At 32.3% G+C, this 9,342-nt stretch overlaps 1 pseudogene; it reads right to left on the bottom strand.

The window, feature by feature from the left end:
* Nucleotides 1–7,931: 7,931 nt before the first annotated feature.
* LOC137617467 (uncharacterized) lies at nucleotides 7,932–9,092 on the bottom strand (annotated as a pseudogene).
* Nucleotides 9,093–9,342: the final 250 nt, after the last annotated feature.

Genomic DNA, 9,342 nt, shown 5'->3' with positions numbered 1-9,342 from the left:
TATATATATATATATACATATATATATATATATATATATATATATATATATATATATATATATATATATATATATATATATATATATATATATATATATATATCATCCTCATCATTATCGCCTGTTGCTTGTTCACTGCAAAACAAAGGCCTCTGACATGCCCTTCCACTTGCGTCTGTCTATGGTCTTTCTTTGCCAGTCACACACCCGCAAACTTAATTATCTCGTCAATCCATCGTCCTTTCTTATTTCCCCTGCTTCTTTTGCAATCTTTGGGGACTTATTCTGAGAAAGTAAGTATGAATTAACTTTGTAAATTCAACCTTTTGTATTTTTAACCCATTGGAACCAAATTTATTATTATCGCTCTTAATATTCATGTGACAAAAGGACAGCATCGTCAAAGGGTTGACGGTGTCTGCCAGTGATTTCCCCCTTTTGAATATAAATCAGTAAGAACCATTAACAACTGAAATGATTTTTTTTTTTTTAGAATATTCATTGTTTGGGTCAATCCAAGGCGAAACTTTTGTGTGAACTCTGAAAAGGACATGGAGAACCTCTCAAGTCTGCTGAGATGGATCCCAGCAGGATGGGAGTGTGTTTGACACCCTTATTAAATTTTCAAGTTATTTATATCTTCCTTTTAAAAATTATCGGTAGTTTAAATTTTGTTTTTCCAATTTACCACTGAAGAGAATATAATTGAAATGTTATTGGATTCTCAACTGTTCAAGTGTTAGACAATATCACATAATATCAGACTATGTTCAATGTACTCTTAGACCATCTAAATTTACTATACGGTTCTCTGTTGTTCGGCATACATCTTTTCCTCCTAATTTTCTTACAACTTGCAATATCAAAGTCAACGTTAGGCAAATCAGCTTTAGCTTAGATCATTCATGAAAAATTCTTCTAATGTCAGCTCAATTCCTCTCCAGTCAAATATTTCACTAAAATCTATTCTGCAAGGTGAACGTTTCTCTCCTTTACCACACTTTGTGGGACAGGTTGTTTTACATGAACTAGCTGCTACTGAAGAGATGGGGGGGGGGGCAGAGGGCGTTGAAGAGATGAAATTTGAGTTTAAGAAAGAGGAAATTATTACGATTTGTGCAATAATTGGATAATGAAGGGGGGGAATTCCCCCACCCAGCCCCTTTTCTAAAATTCTTATGACGGAAGTATTTTGATATGTTGATAGCATCTAATGAAAAAACCATTAAACTTTTTTTTTTCAAGGTCTTTCGAAGACAATATGCTAAGATTCAATCCTCTTTAAAACTATGCTGTAAAATGGATTAGATATAGTGATAAATGAATTGTTCACATCTATTTTTGTCGACTCGTACTTATTCCTTATATACCACGACTATGATACTAAATTTGACACCAAAGTGAACTCTTATTCTGCACATTTGTTTTATTTTTAGAATGGAAATAAATGTTTTTTTTTCTTAATTTAATTTCAATGTCTTTATAAAGCTACATGTCCCCCTGTAAATATTTTCATCACTGGAGCAACAAGACTTGTTGATTCTTAGACTTTTCAGTCATGAATGCATTCGGGGAAGACAGATACAGTGCTGGCCATTTCTTAATAGATAAACTCATGAAAATCTAAATTATTTGTATAATAAATGGAAAATATTCAAATACATATGGTCAATCCATAACTATAAGATTTATGAAGAAAACCAATAAAATCTTCTAGAAAATATAATCATCAAATTGATATTGTCAAATTAATTGATATTTTGTATTGCAATGAAAATGTGTGTTAATTGCGCTTGGTTACTTGAACTACGATCAATTATGTTATTTGATGCGGAAACTATGAAAGAGAGAGAGAGAGAGAGAGAGAGAGAGAGAGAGAGAGAGAGAGAGAGAGAGAGAGAGAGAGAGAGAGAGAGAGCGCACGTATTCTTCACGTCATGGCGAATTATGAAAAAATTTGAATTGGTGAAATGCAGTTTTTATAAAGTGAAGAATTCCATCCTTTCCATTCTACAACAGGATGCCTGAAAACTTTAAATCATTCATTCATTCCATTCTACAAAAAAGTAATTTGCTCTGTAAATTTTCCCAAATGCCGACGCTATTAGGTGACGTTTTATTCATTCATGACATTTTCACAGAACAAGCAATCACCCTGGTAATGGTTCAAAATGCTTTTACTGTAAACCTTGTTTGACAATAATATAAGGTACAACTAAAATACGATAGGACTAGTGTACTTTATTAACAGTTGCATATTAACACTGTTATAGTTTCTAACATCTGCATCATTTATTATTATTATTATTATTATTATTATTATTATTATTATTATTATTATTATTATTATTATTATTATTATTATTATTATTATTAACTACCTACATTATGTAAAATACAAAAAAAAAAAAAAATAAATAAAAAAATCTTATGTATGCAAAATATTATTATTTAAAACGACTATTGTTCCTTTAAGAAGAATTTTGGAGAAAATGTTTAGATTTTTTATCGGTCATATCCGTTGACGTCATCGACTCTCCCATTCCAATTTTGGACTTGACCAATAAGGTTCACTTTCTCTCCCGAATAAGGACCATTTGTATTCGCTCGTCCAAGTGACGAAACGTAGAAATAAACATGACACGCTGTCAGTATCTGATCCAGTCCTAATCACCGGACATTGAACCCAAAAGGTTTTCATGTCCTTGTTATTTGAAAGGAAAATTTCTTCAGTCTTATCATGCATTGTTTATTCTTAAACTTGAGCTCTCTCCTTCCCCATAAATTGAAAATTTCTAAGAATAGTATGCAGAAAACAAAATAAACTCCACTTACTTATCAGTGAGCTTTTTCTATCTTTATTACAGGAAATTTCCAAATAATTAGATGCATACGAGAAGGAAACAAATTAGAATTAGTTGTAAAGGATTGGTCCTTTTAGAGATCTATTCTCAATTTTCCTTTTAAATAACTTTGATAAATATATTATAGGAATGGTGTTTGATGCTTTACCGGATCATGAGTTCAACATTCTTGAACACAATCAACAATTTTATGTTTGAATATAATCTATCTCCTGTTTCATAAGCAAAACTCTTATCCACTTCCGGAAGAAAGTATAATTTTCCATGTGTGTCTACTATATTCTTCAAAAAAAAAAGTTTTATATATATATATATATATATATATATATATATATATATATATATATATATATATATATATATATATATATAAATATATGTGTATATATATATATATATATATATATAATGTATATATATGTATATATATACATATATATATATATATATATATATATATATATATATATATATATATATATATATATATATACATATATACATATATATCTATATAAATATATATATATATATACATATATATAATGTATATACATATATATATATATATATATATATAATATATATATATATATATATATATATATATATATATATATATATATATATATATACTGTATTATATATATACATACATACATATGGAAATGTATCTAATAGTTTACTTTCGCTGGATATTTAACAATTTGTATTTATATTACTTTTAGTTGCATACTAGAGTTGAATTTATAGTTAATTGCCTCAATGTCTGCAGTGAAAAAATAAAGAATATAACGGAAAATCTGAAAATTATCAGATTAAAATAATTTTCATGAACGGAATCACTGTTATAATCCATTTATCCTTTAAACGAAGAAATGTTGAAAGAAAAAAATTTCAGCTATTACTCTTTTGGGATTCATATCATTTCCTGTTACTCTTTTGTAATCTATCCTATTTACTGTTACTCCTTTGGAATCTATCCCATTTACTGTTACACTTCTGGAATCTATCCTAATTCCTATTACTCTTTAGGAATGTATCCTATTTCCTATTACTCTTTTGGAATCTACATTATTTCCTGTTACTCTTTGAGATCTATCCTATTTCCTATTATTCTCTTGAGTTCAATCTTATTTCCTGTTATTCTTTTGGGATCTATCATATTTCTTGTTAATCTTTTGGAATCTATTCTATTCCCTGTTACTCCTTTGGAATCTATTCTATTTCCTGTTATTCCATCGTTATGTGGTGGTCAATCCTATTTCCTGTTAATCTTTTGGTATCCATCCCATTTCCTGTTATTCCTTTGGAATATATCATATCTGCTTTTACTTTTTTGGAATCAATCCTATTTCCGGTTACTCCTTTGGAATTTATACCATACCCTGTTACATTTTTGAAATCTACATTATTTCCTGTTACTCTTTTAGAATCTATCCTATTTTCTGTTACACTTTTGGGATCGATACTATTTCCTGTTACTCTTTTGGAAACTATCCTATTTCCTGTTACTCTTTGGAAATAAATCCTATTCCCAGTTATTCTTTTGAGGTCAATCTTATTTCCTGTTAATCTTTTGGTATATATCCTATTTCCTATTACTCTTTTGGAATCTATTGTATTTCCTGTTACTCCTTCGAGATATATCCTATTTCCTATTATTATTTGGAGGTTAATCTTATTTCCTGTTAATCTTTTGGAATCTATCATATTTCCTGTTACTTTTTTTTGGAATCCATCCTATTTCGGGTTGCTGCTTTGGAATCTATACTATCTCCTATTAAATTTTTTGGAATCTACCCTATTTCCTGTTACTCTTTTGGAAGCTATCATATTTCCTGTAATTCTTTTGAGGTCAATTTTATTTCATGTTAATCTTTTGGAATCTATCATATTTCCTGTTACTATTTTGGAATCAATCATATTTCCGGTTACTCCTTTGGAATCTATACTATTTCCTGTTACTCTTTTGGAATCTATCCTATTTCCTGTTACTCGTTCTGGAATCTATACTTTTTCCTGTTATATTTTTGGAATCTATCCTATTTCCTCTTATTCTTTTGAGGTCAATCTCATTTCCTGTTAATCTTTTGGTATCTATCCTATTTCCTGTTACTCCTTTGGAATCTATTCTATTTCCTGTTACTCCTTTGGAATCTATCCTATATCCTATTATTCTTTTGAGGTCAATTTTATTTCCTGTTTATCCTTTGGAGTCTATCCTATTTCCTGTTACTCGTTTTGGAATCTATACCATTTCCTGTTATATTTTTGGAATCTATCCTATTTCCTATTATTTTTTTTAGGTCAATCTCATTTCCTGTTAATCTTTTGGTATCTATCCTATTTCCTGTTACTCTTCTGGAATCTATCCTAGTTCCTATTACTCTTTAGGAATGTATCCTATTTCCTGTTATTCTTTTGAGTTCAATTTTATTTCATATTAATTTTTTGGAATGTATCCTATTTCCTGTTACTTGTTTTTGGAATCTATCCTACTTCCTGTTAATCTTTTGGAATCTATTATATTTCCTGTTATTCTTTGGAAATCTATCCTATCTCCAGTTATTCTTTTGTGATCTATCATCTTTCCTGTTAATCTTTTGGTATATATCCTATATCCTGTTACTCCTTTGGAAAATATTCTATTTCCTGTTACTACTTTTAAATCTATCATATTTCCTGTTTCTCTTTTGGGATCTATCCTACTTTATGTTACTCTTTCAGGATATGTTCTATTTCCTGTTAATATTTTAGGGTGTATCCTATTTCCTGTTACTCTTTTAGTATATATCCTATTTCCCGTTACTCTATTAGGATGTATCTCATTTCCTCTTATTCCATATCACAAATTCAGTATATGAGAGCATGCAAAATTGGTATACACAAGAAAATAAGTACTCTCTCAACAGAGATTGTCACTTATAGGTTAACTATTCGCTAGGCTCTCTTCTTTCTAATTAATTTCTAAGAAATTTCTATTGAAAATAGTTTCTTGAATTTTACAGGGCTAATAAGCATCTATGCAGCCGTTTATATAAGTAGATAGATTGTGGCGGGATGTTGCAAAAACAACCCCCACCCCCTTGATCACTTTAACAGACAATTGTCTCCACACAACAAACTTTCCCCATACGTTATCTGAAACCAGACTCTTAGACAAAAGGATAAAATAAACAAAACATAACCTTAATACTATATTTCTTAAAACTACAATAAATAATAAAAAAAAAAACCCTCCACAATCAATTAAACCCTCAAAATCAATAAAGCACTAACAAAACTTAAACACTAAACATACAAAAAAAAAAAAAAGTAACACCATTCAAAAAAATAAAAAAACTATCAAAACATAACATTAACCGCACACCACCAACACTAAAAATAAATATATGTGTATATATTATATTACGACACCAACACTCGTTCACAGAAAGCCGAACTGTCTTTACGGCACACAACCACAGCTTTGTGGTTAGCAACACACTGTGTGGCAATTTTCTGCAACTACCTCCCTGATTGGGGTCCTGGATATCATCATCGTCATCATCATCATCATCATCATCCTCATCATCATCATCATGCGTAATCTTGATAAACAGGCCAGGTCATCAACGGTTGGGCAGTAATCAAAACTAAGTTCTCTCCAAAGGAGGAATTACAGCCAGAAAAAAATTTAACAAGAAAAACAGTTACGAACACTCCTAACTAACTAAACTATCACACTGTAATCAAAGATAAATAATAAACTGTTCCCATCATTCACAATCACGACAAGCAAACATAAACAAAACTATACTTACTGTTGAAATATACAAAACACTTCCAACGCTGGTAAGAAAAATAATAGTAAATCCAGCAATCACACACACAACCGCCTCTATCAGCAGTCAAATCAAACTGGCATTCACCAAAGACGTTCACCACTGTCGTAACCTAACTAAAACCTAAGCAAACAATCTCATTTATACCAACAGCCTTTCTCACAACAAACAATCGATACACTAACTACCTCTCTCTCTCTCTATCTCTCTCTCTCTCTCTCTCTCTCTCTCTCTCTCTCTCTCTCTCTCTCTCTCTGGATTTGGCGAACAAAAAGTAAATAAAAATAAAACAAAAATTAATCCTCCACATTCCTCCCCCCTTACTTTGCCAAATCCTTCTCACACAACACTTACATTATTTTTTTCATTACCCAGTTGCAGTCGGGAACGGGACCTCTTCTCCGGGTAACTGGGCCTTCATACACTCTCTCATTCACTTCTTGCTTATCACAATCATTCGCTACATTAACACTATTCCTATTTAAATCCCTATCATCTAATATATCATGCACTATCCCATCTACCTCACTATCATCTGGCCCTAAAATCTCACTTATTTCCGTCAGCAATTCATCCATTTCATCAAAACCATTTTCTACTTTAATAAAAGATTCACTCATACTACTTATCATTCTCCTATCTCTCATTCTTGCATTCGTCATACTTTCTTTTACACCATCTAATGAAAAACCACACACACTATAGGTATCATTCATACTCAACCATGATTCATCTGTATTAATACATTTATCTTCCACACTCACTTCTACATTTACACTCTTGTCTTACTTATTCGGATTCTTACCTATACCTATAAATTTCCCTTACACTTTCTCCTCACTTAAAACTTTCAAACGCCTCTTTTTCCTATATTCAACTAACACTAATTGCTTATTTTCCAACCCTAACTTCTCATTCATACTAGGTTCATACTTACTCATTTCCAACCAATTATTCATCCCATTCTCACGAACATTGATCCTATTCCTTCCATATACACAGGAGGACTCACCCAGCTGAACCCTCTTACACTCTAGTTTCCCGAACATCCTGGCTGACTAAATCCTTTCTTCCTACATACTCTAGCTACATGCCCATCTGCACCACATTCAGTACACTTACCCTGCGGCTCTTTGCACATTCTAGCATAATGACCATCCTTACCACAATTACCACAAATCACATTCATACGATTACTACGACATCCACTCGCTATGTGCCCAGTCATACCACACCGATAACATTTTACTCCTTTCTCTTTCTTGCACTCGCTAATTCTATGCCCTACTTCACTACATCCAAAACAAGCACCTAAAGCCCATCTACATTCATTCTTCTTATGCCCTGCTTTCCCACACCTATAACAGTTCTCTTCACGGACATAACTACCTGACTTGAGTCGCTGCGCACTAGCACTCCTATCTCTCCAAACCTTATTCCCTTGCCTGAACCCTTCATTTAACCTTACAGGTATTCCCAGATTAATCGCCCTAACACTCCTATCTACTATACTATTAGCTACCCTCATCGGTCCTCTCATAACAGCATCTCTAAAACTAACAAATTCTGGCCCACTTTACTCCATTCCGGTTCTTACACTCACAGATTTACATTCTTTCATACATCTATCCAACTCGTAATCCTCAACTATCTCTAAAATATCATCCCATGTCAATCTTTCTTTCGTCCACCTCATCTTCTCCTTACGTTTCAAATTAATAAATTCAGCAACATTCTCGGATACAGTAGCCAAAAACTTCTTCATTAATTTCTTAATCTCATTTATGCCTTCTTCCCCATACTTCTTCCTAGCTAAAGTTTCCAACCTATATACATACATCGATATCGCTTCTCCTGCATTCATCCGTGCCTCATCAAAATCCTTCTTACGCTTATACCTAACACTCCCTTTCATACGTTTTACCTGCTCAATTATTCTCTTTATCACACTTTCATAATCAACGTCACCTACATTCATTATCACACCATACATCGTCAACAAATACCCAGTCAAATATTCTCCTAACTCCCTAGACCAAACTCTCTTGCTATCACCATACTTATCCTGACAATATCTCTCATACTCCTTGAAAAACTCGTATACATCCCTACTACTATGCTCATTGAACCTTTCACACCGAGGTACCTCTCTCATAAACACAGTCTTACACACATCACGTTCATTCTCACTGCTATCATCACTGCTACCTTCCCTCTAGTTTCCTACTTCCTCGCTAGAATATAACGAATCTAATTCCACACTCATACTCCTATCTTTGATTATACTCTTCCTAGCCCTTTTCTTACTCACCACTTTCACCCATTCACGATCATCCTTGCTCTCATCCTGACAACTTTTCTTCTCTTTCTTCACATCACTTTTACCTTCCCTCTCATTCATCCTATCACATTTTTGTTCATCCCTACTATGCCTAATTCCCTTATCTTCAATGGCACTATCACTATTACTATTACTATCACTATCACTTCCTTTCCCATTATCACTTACCTTAGCCTTCTCTTCCACTATCACCCCATTACCCGAAGCAGAAACCACTCCTCCGACTGCACCTTCACCCATGAAAGTTTTCCTCATTCCTATTACTTGTCCCATCATAGCTTCCATTCGTTTCTTCATTTGTTCTTCATTC

This window comes from Palaemon carinicauda, chromosome 23 (genome assembly GCF_036898095.1).
Source record: "Palaemon carinicauda isolate YSFRI2023 chromosome 23, ASM3689809v2, whole genome shotgun sequence".
Taxonomy (NCBI): Eukaryota; Metazoa; Arthropoda; class Malacostraca; order Decapoda; family Palaemonidae; genus Palaemon; species Palaemon carinicauda.
Note: the sequence above shows the minus strand (reverse complement) of the source record. Positions and strands in the feature narration are given on the sequence as shown.